Consider the following 19,423-nt stretch of genomic DNA (forward strand, 5'->3'; position numbering starts at 1 on the left):
GCAGAGGGAGCTTTCTGTTGAGGCTCTGGCCTGCAAAGGAAAGAGAGAGCACGTTTACTAAGAGCTTCCTCTGAGGGATAGCCCTGCCCTTCAGAGCAGAGGAAAAAGCACCCTGGGCAATACCAGTGAAGCGTGTCTTGGTTATGTTCTCACTGCCATCTTTCACATCACCCCTGGGACCCTGGGGAGGCCTGGACAGAGACGTACCTGGCCAGATCAAAAGCAGGTCTCATGTGAATTTGGACTTAGTGGCTGGAACAGTTTGCAAATGTTATATAAAGTATATAATCAGATACAGACAAGCTTTTAGAATTCCTGATGAGCAAATCAGACGTTAGGCCTGCCTTTCCAAGTGTATGATTTAGAATAAATATTTTTCAGAGAATATCAAGTTATTCCAAACCTCCTCCCTGCTAGCTGAAGGGAGAAAGATCTCATTAATACACAGCATGAAACAATCTTTTAGTGACGCTGACCTGAACCGGATGAATTAATGCACTTCTCATCTGTAGCTGCTGCTGCCAAGACTATGGAAATCTGTATCAGTATACAAAATACTGAAAACAGCTATTAGGAAGTAAGAGAAAAAAATTCATCTTCCTAGGTAGTCTAGGATGCACTCCCAGAATGCACACAGCATGTCTTAGTATGCACTGATGGAGGAAAAAAAAAAAAAAAAGGAAAAAAAAACACACAAAACCAACCACTGAACAAAACAAAACCACCAGAATCCAACATTACCCACCAAAAGGTGTTTTTCTGACTAGCATCTCCAGTTTAAAATAAGGTGTTGGGTTTTTTTTTCTATCCTATTCCAAGAAAGTCTGTACTTAGCTTTTCTAAACACTTAAAAATTATTCACATTTCAAAATTCAGAGCATTTTCAGTACATATAAAAAATGAAATCCAGGGTTGAAGCATACCTGTTTGTCAAATAATTAAGAAATAATCAAAAAGGTTGACGCTGTTATTTTTTTGTATTCATACTTCATACAAATAAAAAATACAAGCTTGCCAAACAATATACTGGCAAAATACATTTGCAAAGTAATGAAGCATTTGTGCCATCAAAAGCTGCTATAGTTTGCATCCATATCTACTTCAAATTAAGGCATCTGAAACACCATATTAACAGTATTTTCTCATTCATACAATTAATTTTTTTAAAAACATAAATCTGTAATTTGCTAATTTTCCAGCTCCTAAAATCTAGGTTCACATATGTCCTTGGTCATGGGTAAAAACTGCATTTATGCCTATCCCGCTCTATAGTCCTCCTCTTTCTAACTCTCCCCTCCACTTTTTCTTTTTCTACACTGCAGTTGTTCTAGACAGAGCATTTGGAGTTGAAGAGGACATAGTTGGTCAGAAATAAATTCCACTGGCAACACGCACCGCCTGCACAGCAGCTGCTGTTATGCCTTTGCTTGAAAGGACATCACTGGAAGTTGCACGCATACCAAATTTATCTGCCTGCTACTCCTTTCAGATAATAACATTCTTCTGTTTGTTCAGCAAACGGTCAGATTTAAAAAGGAACATTTGGAACTCATTTATTAATGGTCTAAGTTATGACGAGAAATCTACCCAAATAAATCAATTTAAATAATTTTTAACCACATAAAGCTTAGGACTGAATAAAAGAGAGACAAGCCTCTTAGCCTGGTTTCAGGGTGTCAGCAAGCTGATGGCCCCTGTGCCTGGTCGGATGTTGGCAGAAAGCTATAATCGACAAATCGTAGTGTAAGGATCTACATGACAAGCCTTGAAACCTCATCTGCTGTGTACAAGACAATTTTGGATACACAGATCAAGAACACTGAACACTTAAAAATTAAAAATGCTAATGATGAGTCAGGAAAAAAAAACCCACAGGGAAACAGCCCACACTTCATCAAAACATCCAAATGCAGTGTGCTAGGTAACACAGGCCCATCCATCGGTGCTTTTAGCCACTACTATCATTTTACGTTGTTCTGACCACAAGTTCCCATGTTGTTATTTTCGTCCCATAAGATGGCATAAATATAGCAAAACCTTGGGTATATTAGGGCAATGCAGTATAGGTGTCATAAGTTCAAAAATCCACTGAAGTTGTGCAGGTTTTGTCTTTAAAGTTAACAACTAACTTGCTCTATTTGTCCCCATGATACAGATAATACTTTGAAGAGAATTGGAAGCATTGCTGCAATTAAGATTCACACGTTTTGTCACTCATTCTGAAATAAACATCAAACAGTGTCAATGACTGGCAAGCTGGTAACAACAGATGAGGAGAAGGCTGAGGTACTCAACTTTTTTACCTCAGTCTTCACTGGCAACATCTCTTTCCACACCTCCCAAGTTGATGGTCTGCAAGACAGGGGCAAGGGGAGCAAAGTTCCTCCCCCTGTCAGAGAAGATGAGGTTCACAATCACCTGAGGAACCTGAACATACCTATGTTTCTACGGGACCTAATAAGATGCATCCGAGAGTCCTGAGGGAATTGGCGGGTGCAGTTGCCAAGCCACTTGCCATGACATTTGAAAAGTCATGGCAGTCAGGGGAAGTCCCCAGTGACTAGAAAAAAAGAAGCATCACACCCATTTTTAAAAAGGGTAGAAAGGAGGGCCCTGGGAACTACTGACCTGTCAGCCCCATCCCTGTGCCTGGGAACAAATCATCCTAGAAGTTGTGCTAAGGCACATGGAGAACAGAAAAGTGATTTGAGACAGCCAGAATGGCTTCACCAAGTGCAAGTCCTGCCTGACCAACCTAGTGCCCTATGATGGAGTGATGATATCAGTGGACAAGGGAAGAGCTATGGATGTTGTCTATCTGGACTTCTCTAAGGCCTTTGACTCGGTCCTCTACAACATCCTTCTCTGTGAAATGGAGAGAGATGGATTTGATGGGTGTTTCAATGGATAAGGAACTGGTTAAACAGTTGTGAGGGCAGTGGTCAATGTCCAGATGGAGATGAGTGACAAGAGGTATCCCTTACTGGTCCATACTGTTTGTGCTGTTCAATATCTTCACTTGAAATATATACAGTGGGACTGAGTGCACCCTCAGCAGACAACATCAATCTTGAGTGGTGCAGTTGACACACCTGAGGGATAGGATATCATCCAGAAGGACCTGGAGAAGCTTGACAACATCAATCTTGAGTGGTGCAGTTGACACACCTGAGGGATAGGATATCATCCAGAAGGACCTGGAGAAGCTTGAGAAGTAGATCCATGTGTCCATGTGAACCCCATGAGGTTCAACAGGGACAAATGCAAAGTACCATACCTGGGTCACAGCAATCCCCAGGATCAGTACATGCTGGGGGATGAAGGGATTGAGAACAGCCCTGTGGAGAAGGACCTGGGAATACTGCTGAATGAAAAGCTGGACATGAGCCACCAACATGCACATGCAGCCCAGAATGCCAACCATATTCTGGGCTGCACCAAAAGAAGCATGTCCAGCAGGTCAAGCGAGGTGATTCTGCCCCTCTACACCACTCTGCTGAGACCTCACCTAGACTACTGCATCCAGCTCTGCAGTCCTCAGCACAGGAAAGACATCGATCTGTTGGAGTGGTCCAGAAGAGGACCACAAAAATGATAAGTGGGATCGAACACCTTGCCTGTGACGAATGGCTGAGAGAGTAGGAATTGTTCAGCCTGGAGAAGCCAAGGCTCTGGAGAGACCTTACTGTGACCTTTCAGTACTTAAAGGGGGGGCCTGTAAGAACCATAGAATCACAGAATGTCTGGGTTGAAAGGGACCTGAAAGATCATCTAGTTCCAACCCCCCTGCCATGGACAGTGCCACCTCCCACTAGACCAGGTTGCACAAGGCCATATCCAACCTGGCCTTGAACACTTCCAGTGATGGAGCAACCACAGCTTCCCTGGATAACCTCTTTCAGTGTCTCATCACTCTCAGAGTGAAGAACTCCTTCCTTACACCTAATCTAAATCCACCATCTTCCCATTTGAACCCATCACCCCATGTCGTATCACTGCAGCCCATGTAACAAGTCCCTCCCCAGATTTCTCGTAGGACTTCTTCAGATTCAGGAAGGCTGTAATAAGGTCTCCCCAGAGCCTTCTCCATAACCTCTTTCAGTGTCTCATCACTCTCAGAGTGAAGAACTCCTTCCTTACACCTAATCTAAATCCACCATCTTCCCATTTGAACCCATCACCCCATGTCGTATCACTGCAGCCCATGTAACAAGTCCCTCCCCAGATTTCTCGTAGGACTTCTTCAGATTCAGGAAGGCTGTAATAAGGTCTCCCCAGAGCCTTCTCCCTTCCAGGCTGAACAACCCCAATTCTCTCAGCCTGATCTCATAAGAGAGGGTGTTCCAGCTCCCGACAATCTTCGTGACCCTCCTCTGGACCCACTCTAACAGGTCCATGTCCTTCTTGTGTTGGGGGCTGCAGATCTGGATGCAATACGCCAGCTGGGGTCTCACCAGAGCAGAGGGGGAGAATCACCTGACCTGCTGGGGTGAAAGAAAAGATTGGGACAGCCTTTTTAGCAGGGCCTGTTGTGACAGTACAAAAGGTAACAGTTTTAAACTAAAAGAGGGTAGATTTAGACTAGATAAAAGGAAGGATTTCTTTTTTACAGTGAGGGCGAAAACACTGGAACAGGTAGGTTCACTACCAGAGGTGGCAAATACCCCACCCCTGCAAACATTCAAGGTCAGGTTGGATAGGGTTCTGAGCAACCATATCTAGCTGAAGATGTCTCTGCTCACTGCAAGGAGTTAGACTAGATGACTTTTAAAGGTCCCTTCCAACCCAAACCATTCTATGATTCTATGGATCCCAAGAATCTCCTTCCAAGAGAGGGCGGAAGTATGTAACCTAGTATTTTTAAAAAGCCAATATCTAAACTTATTCCTAGGGAAATAAGATTAACAAAATAGACTCCGAAGCAGTTCTTTCTCAAGCTGCTATGCTTAATTTTATTTTAAAAAGGGCTATTTTTTTTTCTGTCTCCAATCCTACTTGTATTTGGTATTCAGGAGTGTTTTCTTATTGTCCTTTGCAGACATCAGGAAGGAAGGAAAGGTATTACTGTATTTCCTTCTGGAGCTAATTATGATTTCACCTCCAAGTAGCAAAACGCTGATTTAAACTGAGGAAGATCTTTGGTATGTCCTTTTACCTTTGCTAGCACCTTTTGAAGAAATCAAATATTAGTGCATCAGGAAGGGTGAAGGAAAGAAATGCTGCCAAGTTACATCAGTCTGACTGCTAACTATATTGCTGGCTTATTTTGCCATTTTTTGCTTCAGTTTAGGATTCTTAGTAAAGGATTCTTAGCATCGTTCTTTGGGTTTGTTCACTTTTACATTTCTGGGGTATCTGTAAAGGTCAAGTCTGCAATACTTGACTTAGCTGCTTAAATTCTGCCTACAAGTTGAATAACTCATCCTGGCATCACCCATGGTTGTTTTTCTGCCAAGACACAATTTTATAGCCTCAGATAGAACTCCAGTTTTCCTATTTCTCAGTAGCCCTTCTATTGAATTAGAAAGATAAGTTATGATGAATATTTAAACAATATCTTCCTTTGCAATGTATCCCACAAATACATACTTTATTCAGCTTAGACTTCATTTTTCTATTATACACTTTATTAAAATGTGAACTATTTTTTCTTCAAAGTGGACTTTAAACCATCTTTGGCATTAAAAATCCAACCACTAAGACAGCTGTGAGTAATAAATATGTATGTAAACCTCCATTTCCTTTCCAGAAACATAACTGTCAAAAACTATCATACCATAACAAGCTGCATAACAGCTGCATTATTTCAAGTTATTGTTCTTTCTTATTTCTTAAAGTGTTGTATGTAATTGTATGTATTTGGTAACGAATGCACACACTAAATAATTTTTTCTTTTTTTGTGAAGTAATCACTTGGTACTCTGTGGTCTACCACCACTACATTATTCATCACCATCCAGGCGTAAACACTTAATTAATAGAAGATGACAGACCAGTTCTAGCCTCACAGTATTCTGTCAGTAGGTGTGCAGAGAACTGACCATCTCCGCAGGCTAGAATGAAAAAAAAACTTGTAATTGTATAGAAAAAGCATTACAAACAATTATCAAACACCATCCAAGATTTAACCTTTTAATTACTCTCTCTTAAATAGTCAAAAATAAATTTACAGTGGAGTTCAACCAAAATACAATGAAATCCTATTTTTAATCTGCTCTTAGTGGGAATGCTTAGTAAAAAGACAAAAGAAAAGCTGAAGCATTTCTCCCCCACAGTGAACTTGAAGTAAAATACACTGTAACACTGAATGGAGGCTTAGAGAAAATCAATTGCCCACTTTAAGAGATGTAAAATCACTGACAACTTAATTTTACTGTTTTCTGTCCTAGACATTCTTGCTTCATGTTCCAACTGGGGAAAAGCCAACAGTAAAAGCAATCTCTGTAACATTAAAACCTGAAAAAGCTGGGGAAATTATACCATGAGAAATTCAGGAAAAACTTAAACTTTTTTGTTGTTGTTGTTGCTGATGTTGTGGGGTTGTTCGCTATTCTACTGTTCTGGAAAATGTAAAATAAAAGCACTGAGGGTGACTATGAAATATGAATATGAAACGCCTTCCATATGTGAAGCATCTTAACATACCAGAACTCTTCAGCCAGAAAAACAGACAGCAGGGATCTATAAAATCTTGAGAGGCACACAGAAAGCAAATAGGAAATGACTGTTCGATGCCTCTCTTTCCACAAATTCAGTCAGGTTGACAAAAAAAAAAAAAAAAATCTAAAGAAAACAAAATTACTCATGCTGCATGATGTTGAAAACTAAAGCTACCTTTTTTTTCCTCAGATCTCACAGATAAGAGAAGTTAGCTTAGTTCAAACAGGGCTGAGAAGAACTCACAGAAGAAAAGTTAAGTGATACCTAATACAAAGCCACCTTTGACTCACAAATCCCACCAGCCTGAAACCACTGGACTCAGAGAATTTTGAGCACATCAGGGCCCAGTCCTGCACTCTTCCCCAGGCAACTGCTCCTGGCCAGAAGGAGTATAGATGCACTTTGGTTCTGACATCGTGCAGTCACTTCATCTTCAGGCATTCCTTCCTTTTCCTCAACAAATGAACGACTTCCATTACTAAAAACTGAAACAGATTTCAGGCTTCTTTATCCAAAACCTTCATAGAAAAAAACCTCACATTTTTATTGCTATTATAAAGTAATGGATAATAATGCATTGCAGGCAAGATTGCTATATCACAAGTCACTCGAAGAAATCCCCATGTTGTTCTCCACAGGGAACAGGCACGTAACACAAGGAATTCTTCTCTATGAACACAGTACTGCAGGCATGATGAACTACTAAATTTACTAACTTAAAGACTACTTCTACATAAACAAAACTTTACCTTAAATATAGCTAAAAACTGCACCTCATTCTCCTACCTTCAGGAGAACAGTGTCTCAAAAGGAAAAGAAACTGAGTCAAATGAAAAAAAACTGGGAAGGAGGCAGAAATTGGTGGGGATAAGCTAAGAACTACCTCAATCTTATGGGAAAACAAAACTCTCCTTAAAATTTTCAGACTAACACACCCAGAGAAATTTTTCTGCTTATAGAAAATGCAATTAGAAAGAAGTTAAATTATTCTCTTATATTTAATAAAATAAAATTTGGAATAATTGTGTTCTAACAATGTCACAAACCTCCTGACATGTCCAGAGAGACTCTTTGGGGAATTTCAAATTGAAGAGGAAAAAAAGGATGCAGGGAAAAGGTATAAATCAGAAGAAATGTGTTACAAACATCCTCACATCAAAATGTGAGCTTTAAGAAATCTACCAGTGGATGTGGGTTCATCTGGAAGGAGCTCCAGCTAAACTTCCCTCCAGCTCTGGCAAGAAAAATCTTTCATGCTCCTGAGCAAGGCTCTCAGGTGCTGTAACACTTCAAGTCTGAAATCTCCACACACAAGTTTCTTCCAGCTGTTATTAATTGTTTAAGGACTCAATTATTTGGATCTCTTTCTTGTTTGTTCAAATGATGTCTGCTTTACTAGTTGAACTCTTGCCTGTTCTTTTTCCCAAATGTAGATTTAGCTTAATTAGACAGGTGCCTTCTAACAGTGAGTTCTTTGAACCAGAGGCAGTCTTAAATGAAAGCATTCTCAATAAATCCACAAACATAAAATAAGCAATAAAAACACAAGATGCCTCAAACCCCTGAAGTTCTTGCTCAAGGAACAAAATTCTTTCGCATATTTCAAGTAAGACTTTAAATTGGTTCTAATTCTGAATAATTTTAAATGTTAATAGTTATGATCAATTAGTTGTAATTTGATCTTATAATTATTTTTAATTATGCCAGAGGTCATCTTGCTGTTTTCAAAAGCAAAGTGTATAAATCCATAAGGAAATGGAGCATATGCAGACATGTTCTTAATTAACTCCAAGAAACTGCTAATATGAACTTCCAGAGAAAGCTTTGCTTTACATGAAAAGGGCTACTTGTGTTCTTATACTAGTGCAAAACAATACTACAATTTCCAAATCTAGAAAATGCATGCATAAAAAGAGCGACTGCTGGTACATAACAAGCATGAAACAGTTTCTACATCTGGTCATTATCAAACAAAATTATCATTCCTCCTGGGACTGTTAACATTCCTTTGAAAGATACCATCATACTGTCAAATATCAATTAAACCAGCAGTGGAAAGCCCTCCTGGAATGGAGCAGGCTGAGACATGGTAGTTTTGGTATCCTCGAATGAACAGCAAGACAGAGAATTAATTTTTCATTCCCATCTTGCTTACAAGTCTTCTGGAGGTAACCCTGGGCTTCAACGTACACCTAAAGTCAAGCGCCAAGGAACTCCGCCTTCTTCTGTTCAAAACAATGGGTACTATAAACAAATATAATTTTAAACAGCTATTACTGCAGTCTCACTACGCCAGCCCCCCAGGCTGGCCACAGAGTGCTGGTGCAAGAGAAATCCGTCCCGTCTTCCGCCCCACACCAGAGCTTCTCCTTTGCCTCGGTGCTGGACCTAGTGACTACACAGCCACGAAGGATAAATCCATGAACCAGGCTCCCTCACTCTGCAGCCATGTAAGAGGCAAGGCAAGGCAAGCTGAAGAGCACGTGGCCAAGGGCCGAGCTGAGGGGAACCAAGAGCAACCCACCATTCCTTTAAATCCCATGTAACACGAAGCAGTAAGGTCTGCCAGGTTTGTAGCCATTACAGGAGGTAGCTCTTTTGGGCTTTCCCTGGCATGGAGTTACACCAAGTTCCCAGAAGGCTACACCAAGCTCCCAGAAGTATCTAGTTTCAAGCTCTGAAAGTCAGTCCCAAATGAAATTTTGTTCTCATACATATGCAATTCTGTTAAGATGTTCTTAAGACAGCAAACCAGAAGCCAAATATATCCAGACTGAACTTGTTGAGGTATTATGTTTTCCTATTCAATTACTGTTTTTTCTAGCACAGTTCTGCTTTTAAGATCAGTCATCCATTACAGACTTGTAGAGAAAAACAAGTCAACAGTTAAAAAACAAAACAGGCCCAGCTAGTGACACAAAAAGAAAATACCTCCATGTACACACAGCAGTTTGCACTTTATCCATATTTCTAGTCACCAGTAAAGTGTTGTAAAAGCTGAGAAAGTTATATGAAAAAAATTAAAAGGCACAAAATTCCTAAAAGCCAAAGAAGAGAAACACAGCTGTTGTATGGAATATGTACTGACCCATATAGAACCCAAGAGTTTTCTTATATATACATCCTAACACACTAAAATGAAACCTCCACCTGAAGTCAGACAGATAAGGCGTATCGCTCCAACTCAGTGATAAAAACCTAGTTAAACAAGACAGTCTCAAAAACCACATATGAAGCTTCCCCTTCTCCAAATCCTCTTGCAACGCAGTTCTTTTCTGAGGATGCACGGCTCCTTCCAGCATACACACCCCCACTTCCGACCCATCAGAAGACCTGGCAGCAAACGCTGGCACACCGTAACGGAAGGCGCCACTGTTTGCTTCGACTTCTTCCTCTTACTGTGGTTAAGCTGTGTGATGGATTATGTTTAACAGAATGACTCACAAGTGTATAAATGGAAATTAGCTTTTACTTTCTTTTTGGCATGTTATGCTGCAGTATTTAATTTCTGACTTTCTCTTTATCATGTTAAATTATAGTGTTCCTAGTCTTTCTACTAATAAGACATAATCAGAAAACATGCTGTTGTTGCTTCAAGATCTTACAGATGACACTAGCCACAAATCTGCAAGTTTTGAAGGGGAGGGGAAAGAAGCACCCTGTGCTCTGCAACAGCCCTATATGTCCCTGGAAAAGTTAGCAGATTTAACTTAATTTGGCATCAAAACCCCTTAAGCCAATAACCCATTAAAGTCAAAGATAGACTCAAATACAAAGTCATAATTAAATTATGAAGAATGGGATTTAGTCTTTACCAGAACAAGCCAATAACTTCCTTAGAGTTAATATGAACACAGATACAACACAAGGAAGTATATATTTGCAGAATTCTATCTAAACGTGCTGGAAGCCATATGAAGACAACTGTGATAATCTTAAGCAAAATGAGCATGGGTAAATCCACAAATGCAGTGCTCTGCATCTTTTTTATCTATTTAACAGCCTAGTAGAAAAGATTTCACAGGAACAATGAGATTGTAACCCTTCACTCAACAACAAATGCAGTCAGCAGCAGAGTATCTCTTGCTTTCCTCACACCCCCAAAAGCACCCTGGTAAAATATAATCCTGACTTCATGTGATCATCTCAATGCAAAAAAAACCCACCATTTTTCATTTCCGTATTTAGTTCATGTTTGGAAGATACATTTATCCTGTTACTGTAAATGGATCAAGCTCTGGATTATGTCTGGGAACTCAATTCTACTGGCAATGAAAAAAGGGTAAGGAGACAGGCATTTTGGATGGGACAAACACTGAGAGATATAACTGGCAAGGGGAAAAAAGAAAGAGCCTGAAGAAACAAGGTTGCATGACTAAGGCAGCAATTAGAGGAACCTCTGTCTGCAGCAAATACAAACCATCACTGCAGCAATAAATTCTGAATGTCACCTGACCTCTACTAATGCCAAACTCCACCTCATTAACCCTGCTTTTGAGAAGCTGGAATGACCATTTTACATAAACTCTTGACATTAACAATTGTAACTCCTTTCTACTAACTGACTTTCTTTCAAAATTATTGATCTCAATCCTTCTAAAAACAGACATGCCCTCCCAAACTTCCAAACGCTAGTAACATCTCCTCCATATAACTGTACAAGAATTTTAACAAATGTCTTCACAATTTTTAAAAGTTTTACCTAAAATATTACAAAAAAAAAAAAAGTTGCAAACATGCCTATCATTCCAAAACATTCTGCCAGTGTTCAAAAGTTACTAAAATCTCAGTGGCCATAAGTACAATATATGAAATGACTGCTTTGAGTTTCTCTCTGTATTATTCATTCATCTTAATTTAAGCATCCATTTTTATATCAGAAATACATATCAGCAAAGATATTGCAAAGTCCAGCAGCAGTCAAAAGCAAGAAAATGGCAAAATTACAGCGACTGTTTTTCACAAAAACTCATTCCCACCTAAGTACAGATAAATAGTGAGCGGCTGGTTTGAAATACATCATATTTTAAAACACGGCCTCAAATATTTTGAGGGCTGCACCTATACCTGGAGGTGAACAAAAATTTATCATCCATTCTTCTATATCTAGTATTATCATAGGCAAGAACATAAATTTTGAAACCTGGACACTGACCATAGCTAAGCCAGGACCAAGAATTGAGCTGTCCATAAGCACAAACATGGCACATTTTTGCTCAGATCTGCACCCCAACTTTGCTGAACTTTCCCGCATCTGGTAGGCAGGTTTTGGACAAGCAGTTTCATACAGATGAAAAGCAACCAAGAACATGATCACTCTTTCGCTCTGAATTACAGTCCAGAAGAGATTGTTTCTTTATCTCCAGCATGAGAACTGCCACACTGTACTACAACAGCCTCAAGCCACCTTATAGAACATAGCATTTTCTATTTATTTTATGCAAATTTCATGGCATGTTTCCAAAAGCCACTCCATTCCACATCCCCTCCTGTCATGTTCCCTCAGTGCAGAGGTCATTATTCCTCAAACCATAAGATTCCTCCATGTGCCAATTTGCCTATCCAATGCTCCCAGAGAAATGCCTTTCAATGCCTTACTTCCACAAACCATTTGTCTTGTAGGTTGCAGACCCCGTTTTGGCTTCTCCATTTTTTTTCAGCCTTGAAGGTGAAGGTATTTTCATTTGACTGGGTCTTCAACCCAGCCATTTCAGAAGAGTTAGTGAAGTCACTTCAGTATTTAGAGCCCTGCCAGTTCAGCTGGCTTGGATGAGGCGGTTTTGGATACCAAATACTGTGACAATTCCTGACGAGGTTTTCAGAATCTCTTTTGTGTCAGCAAGTCTGAGAATAAGGGTTATCAGACCATCTGACTCATCTCAGTCTTGGCGTGCTTTGCCTCACAGCATGGCTGCTGGATGACTCACTTATTAGAATATTCCTATTTCTAACAGCAAGGGAGAGTCTCATCCATGGTGGAAAAGCACTCAAGGAATCCCAGCTGTCATGGTATCCTAAATGAATGCTCTCCCCTGTAGAGAAGACTGCAACTGTGAAGATGCACCTGTCTCCTAGAGTGAGATCTTTCCATATCCTATGCCTTGATACCAGAATGCTGCTACTGAAGCTCCCCAAGACAGATCAGTAGACAGTGCACCTCAGGAAAGGAAATGAACTGAATCTTACAAAAGTAAATTCTGAAACCAATTTACAGCAGGAAGTGGCCAGCAACAGTTATTACTAGCAGGCTACTGTCTCCCACTCACCTCTTTGCTATGAGTAACCCCATCTCAGGGCTTCTCAAGGAAGGACAATGGCGTCTGCACCTGAGCACTACACAGAGCTGCTGGCAAACCTGAAGAACCTTCCAATTCCAGGTTTCAAAAGTCAGATGTCAAGGATAATTGGCATAGCACAGTAAGAGCTGGAAACACTCTGGTGCTGAGCCCTAATGTCAGTGAAGGACAGCAACATCATGACTTCAAACCCATGACACAGTACAATCAGAAACAGAGGTCTAAGGAACATTACTGCTGCTGAAAATGGAAACAAGGTGTTATGGTGGTGGCAAACCCTCTGGTCTGACTGGTGCTAAAATTCACGCATGACTTACGTTTGCAATGTATTGCCTTGACTTTTGCTAAGCAGAGTCAGTGCCCAAGCCAGCTAAAGTCTACTCTGGCATTGGCTCAGTTATCTGAGAAGCCTCAGAGAAGTCTTCAAGAAGCTACGTAGAATAACAGCAATAATGGACGGAAAAGAAGTGAAGGAAACTCAGAGGTGAACCACTGTGTTTCAAGAGACAAAGCTGAGAGGAACTGAAAGCGTACCAGGCTCACCTCACATTATGTACCTATATTTACTGCAGAGGCAAAATTGTTTTTCTCTTCCTGAAGGAAGATCTGTGTATGTAAGCAGCACCACTAAGCACACAGGCTAGCACTTAGAGGTTTGATTTGCTAAACCTCTGGAAAGATGATAGCTGAAACATATGTTGATTGCAGAATGGGATGCAGATATTCCACTATAAAGTGAGTTATCTTTAAATCATCAGCATGACAAGGCAGTTGAGCCTTGGACAGCTGTAAAATGCCTTCAAGCTTAATCCTGATTGATAGTGGAGGTGCGAGACAGGGACAAGGCTAGTATTCCTCTGTAAACATTTGATCCACTTGGATTTCTACAAGACTCCCAGTTCGGATAAATTGGGTCCCTTTAGACATTTGATTAATTCCTTCCAGGCAAGAGAAGATTCTGACTAACTGCTAGGGTTGGGAAGGAAAGATGATTCCTTGAGATGAACCCTTCATACTTCTGAATCGCTTCATACTTCTAAACAACACTGCTTCCAGCTAGGTTCATCTTCTCAGAAGGTTCTGACTTCTCAGAGCATCCCACTTCACCGAGGTGGAGCAAGTACTTTGCAGTCTAGGAGGCACAGAGAAATACAAAGAAAAGAGCAAAGCTTCACCCTAGTCCCATCAAAAGATAAAAAAAGAAGCTGCAGGCTTTAGAAATCCCTTCCCTTAATGACTCCTGGTACCCAAAAGAAAACGTAGCATTTCTAGAAAGCTCCCCAGTACCTTTAAGTCATGCCTTCCTCACTCCTAACCTCTTCATTAATAACAATGGAAAGTAACAACCTGAAAATCTCATCAATGTAAATCTAATTCTCCAGAAATACAACTTCTAGGGAAATGTAAGAAGTAACCCTTTTTGTTTCTCTTAAACACAACCTTCACTTTCTTCACCTCACCACACATCACCTGATGTCCCAGGTCTATCCCTACCAGCAATCTTCACAAGTATATGGAAGACAGTTTGTTAAATAATGTCCATAATTCTTCCAATTTCATCTGAATTTCCCTTAGATATCTGTGTAACAACTATAACCATTTCTTGAATAATGACACCCAATACGCAAATGGCAAGCAAAAAATAGACAAGGAGGAGCAACTGTGCAGAACTGCTGGACAGTCTTCAGCAAATAAGAGGCACAAGGTTCTTGGCTCCCTCAGCATTCTCAGTGGCAGAGAGAGGGAAAAACAAAAATACAGGAGTCAGTGTCAGAGTTAAACCTATCCCTATGATCATGCAAAATGGTATACAAAGTACCACTGAAAGGCAACCAAGGGTTGAAAGAACAAACAAGCGAGGATTATCTTCTGAAAACTCAGAGAAAATAAAGAAAGCAAACAAAACCAGAGGGATAGGATTGCCATTTAAAAAAAAAAAAAACAACCACAAACCACACCAACACCACACAACCAACCAAAAACACCACACCAAGGTTCCAAGGTTTTCCTGGAATTCCTCAAAGACCTTCTTGAAAATTATTTTTAAAGAGTTCAGAAGGTGAAAACTAGACTGAAAAGGCTAAGAGACGAAGCCAAAACTCAGTCTCTTTTGTCCCTGTTTTGCCCCAGTACAAAACTTCCTTTGTCCTCAGTACAGAAGACTTCTCAGTATTTCCATGCAAATACAGCAGTAATAATTGTGTATATATTTAACAGTGCTATTCTGCAAGTTAGATAAAATTAATTTTCTATTGCAAACAGCAAACAATACGTTTCAATTTCCACTGTTACACAGATCAATTTCTCAACTGTTTTATAAAAAACACAACATGTTTTTGTGCCTTGAAATACATTTCTTCTCTAAAAATGTGGGTCTGCATCCCTTCCCTTGCATAAAAATACCAACCACAGCACAGCACCAGCCTTTCTCCCAGTGCTGCCGTGTTGTCATGGAAACTGGCCCTGATTTTTACTGCCAATATAGATTCCTTGTAAGCAGGAAAAGCTCTTAAGTAATATTTATATAATATGCAATGGAGAACATATATACAATGTTTATGAGTTCACTGGAGTCCTGCAGATTGGCTGAAGTGGCTTAAAAAATTTTCAGACTGTTCCTATCAGACATTCAAAGTATATTTATATTACTAGCCTCAAAATCATAGCATAGGAAATGAATATGTTATGTTGAATTCAGTATATTCTTTTCTCCCTTTTGTTTTCAATCAAAAAGACAAACTCCATATTTCATAAATAAAATCACATGTTCTTGAATTGTATTGGGTTAAAATTAGAATTTAGTTTATTCCTTTACGAGTGAGACAACCCCTTTCTCTTATTCTCAAAAAGCCATGACATAAGACTATGGAGGCTTTTTTTTTGTAGCAGATTTTGAAACAGGAAAGCCAAGTTCCCCTCCTCCTTATCAGCCCCTTCAAGCAAATTTCCTGTAAAAATACTGCCCTGAAATACTGACAGGATTTTTTTGGTTTGGTTTTTTTGTTCTTTTGTTTCATCTGTTTGGTTTGTTGGTTGCGTTTTTTCTCTGAATACAAGCTGTGTATGCCCACACAGCCTTCACTGAATCACAGAAAGGCTGAGGTTTGAAAGAACCCCTGGGGGTCATCTGGTCCAACCCCCCTTGCTGCTCCATTAGAGCCACCTAGAGCCAGTGGCCCACAACTGTGTCCAGACTAGTATCTGCAAGGATGGAGACTCCATCACCTCTCTGGGCAACCAGCTTGTGCCAGTACTCAGCTATCAACACCAGACATGAGATCAGGAGACATTCAGATTTCTAATGGGCAAACAACCCACTTGGTTAATGCCCCAAAAACATTTTCAACCCTGAAACAACTTTATTAGGCAGCTTACTGTAAAATGACAGAATGGAAAATACCTTCTTAGTCTATTTAAAGGTATGATAAATGTTGCAGAGACTCTAATACATAGAAGAAAAAAAACGTATTCACATTTCCTTCAGTTCTTTCAGTCTTTCTCAGAACACTTTTTTCAAAGGTAACACAGCTTGAAAAAAACTACAGGCTCTTAAGGCTTTTTTTGGTATGGGAGAACTTCTGACTAGAAATACACCAGTGTGAGACACACTCACATACTCTCTGTGTGTAAACAGCCTGGGAAAGACTCTCATAGCCAAGTTCAAATTCCTGATCTGCATTATCTGAGACAATTTTTACTTCAAGTATATGTAGTTCCTTCCTATGCCATAAGCCACTACACAAAGTCTGCTACTCAAGTCAAGTCTTACCATCTTTCTCACCCACACAATCTTCCTTCCAAATAAAATGTTTTAAGTTTTAGAAGGAATTCTCTTTCTTGAGACAGAAATTCCATGGAAAACTAGAAGACCTGAGAACTTAAGTGTTTTTCTAGGTCAGATGGAAGATCCACATAGGCCAGTACCCTGTATTTAGAAAAATAGCCCTGTGCAGGTGTCCAAGGAAAATCGTAAGAGCTAGCTAAGCATACATAGATCCCTCCTGCCCCAAGCACTCTCCTGGTCTCAAACAAATGGCAGCTCAGAGGCCACCAGATGGGATTCTTGTGTATTTAATGACTCCCACCTGATACTTATTCCAAAAGTCTACCCCCCCTCAAGCATAAGGAAACTTCTAACATCCACATACTATGCCATGAAATTCCACAGCATACTGACACCTCTTCCATAGGATCATCTTCTCATGTTCATTCTGCATCTACTATCTCATAGCTTCAACTGACATCCTTTGATTCTTGTACTGAAAGTGCCTGAAAACAGTCATTCTACAGCCACCCTCTCCCTGGTACACAATTTAAGACTTCTATTGTATCCCCCTCTGGCACCTGTTTTTCAGCCTTAAAGAGTCCTACTCAACTTTGTCTTTCCTCACAGGAAAGGTGCTCCACAATTCACGATCCTCCCATTCACTCTTCCCTGAACCATGTCTTGCAGACCCTTTGTACGCCATATTCCACAGACGGTGCATGATGGGAGCATATTTTGGCATAACAGTATTTTCTACTGTGTTGACTCCTTCTGTGCTCCTAGTCATGTATTTGTCTTTTTTAATCACTATTGAGCACAAAGCTGATGCTTTTATGAAACACCTATTTCAATGGTAATTCCCTAAATAATGATTAACACATCAGAATCCATTATTTCATATGAAAAGTTATGATTATTTTTCTATGTGTATCACTTCAATATTTATCTAGCCTGGATCTCATTTGCCATTTTGACATCCAAAACAGTGGTATGAATATAGTGAGCTAGGCGTCAGGTACTTTTTTGGCCAATAACCACCAAGACAAAAAGGAAAAGAAGAAATGCATATGCTTCCACCAGGTAATATAACCAAAATAAGCCTCTTTGTATCTTCTGGAAAACAAAGAACTAGTTTTGACTGTCTTTTTCTTGCTTTTAACATCCTAGGTCTGTAACTAGCTTATATAACTGCGACTCCCCAGAACTGCCTAATTATTTTCTAATGAGAGTGTGATTATGGTATGAGTTATTACATCTTTGAATAGAAGTAGATTAATCAGTAGCTCTAAAAGGAAATGACATTTCCTTTTACAATATCATTTTACATAAAAATAATTATGTTTCTCATGAAATTTAAGTAGATGATATTCTAGAATTGTAAAGAGACCTGAAATTAAAAATATTTACTGGAGTCATACACAAAGACTCTTGCTCTACTTCAGTTAATATCAGACAGCCCCATCAAACATATGCTTTGCAAAATAATGCAGAGAAGACACGTTCTTTAAGATAATGTTTTCTTTGGCTCAAAGATATTACCCAGGTGTCATCTCTCTTGAAAAGAACATACTCAATTTATCTATATAGCCTATGACTTCAAAATAGTCATCACGCCCAGAGAAAGTCAATTTTAAAGAAGAAATAACTGTCATTGACAAGAAGAAAATATCAACATGAAAATACTAAATACTACAGACTAAACTAAAAGAGAATAATACTGTTTATCATTACAGTTCTGACACTATATTCCAGGACAGTAAGATGTACCTACCTAACTGAGAAAAGTGAGGAGACTATTAGAAACCTAGTTGACTTCAACTCTCTATAAAAACAACAGGTAAAAAAGGGGGCAGTTCACACATTACATAAGTAGTAAAACCCACACATTTTATTTCAAAGGAATTATGAGGGCTGCATTAATAAATTAACAAGCTCCATTAAAATAATTTTGCTTTTTTATCAGCAGAGAAGAAGATCACAATTGAGAGATGGGGCTATTTACATTTCAGTGTAACTAAATGTTTACACTCCCAGAACGTAAATAAAACAAACATATCACAAAATTAAGTTTTGATCAGAAAAACAATGCTTCTCTGAAAACAGCTGCACTAGAAGTATCATAAAGACAACAGGTAAAGGTAAATGAGAATAATTTTAAAATCAGTCGCGCAGGTTCGTTGTTATGTATTAGCAGAAGTCTAGAATTACCTCAGCCAGTGCAGGCCAGACAGCTCCTGACTTCAAGCAGACTTTGGCTAAGCAGTCTAAAGAAGACAGTACTTGCTTCAGGCAACTTACAAATTGGTAGAGATCTTCCATATGTTTGCAGCAGGACTATATATTGAAATGCTTATTAAATTTTATAGTGTAGTATGTTTCATTTTCATTTCATTATTATGATTGCACAGGAGACCTGGCCTTTATAATATTTATTTTTTTCAACCAATAAGAATATATTCAAATAAAGACCCTATAAAATAGTAGCATGCTGCAATTTAACCCAGTTACGTTTAAAAAAGTCATCTTCCCTTCAGCTATTTCTGTACAAAAAGCTATTCTCAGAGAAGCCTGTTGTTTACCTATGTCTATCGTTAAATAAAAAGTAAAGCATATTTACGAATCAAGAACTATAAAAATTAAAAATGAAACAATTCTCATTTGAAAGCAGCTGCTCATTTGAACAAATGGGAACTCTACTGCT

At 39.3% G+C, this 19,423-nt stretch overlaps 1 protein-coding gene across 1 annotated transcript in view; it reads right to left on the reverse strand.

Moving 5' to 3' along the window:
- The window catches only part of SRPK2 (SRSF protein kinase 2), a gene marked incomplete at its 3' end in the record, with an annotated part of 72,258 nt that overhangs the window by 30,213 nt on the left and 22,622 nt on the right, over positions 1 to 19,423 (reverse strand). The window lies entirely within an intron of this gene.

This window comes from Merops nubicus, unplaced genomic scaffold, assembly GCF_000691845.1.
Source record: "Merops nubicus isolate BGI_N331 unplaced genomic scaffold, ASM69184v1 scaffold15183, whole genome shotgun sequence".
Classification (NCBI taxonomy): domain Eukaryota; kingdom Metazoa; phylum Chordata; class Aves; order Coraciiformes; family Meropidae; genus Merops; species Merops nubicus.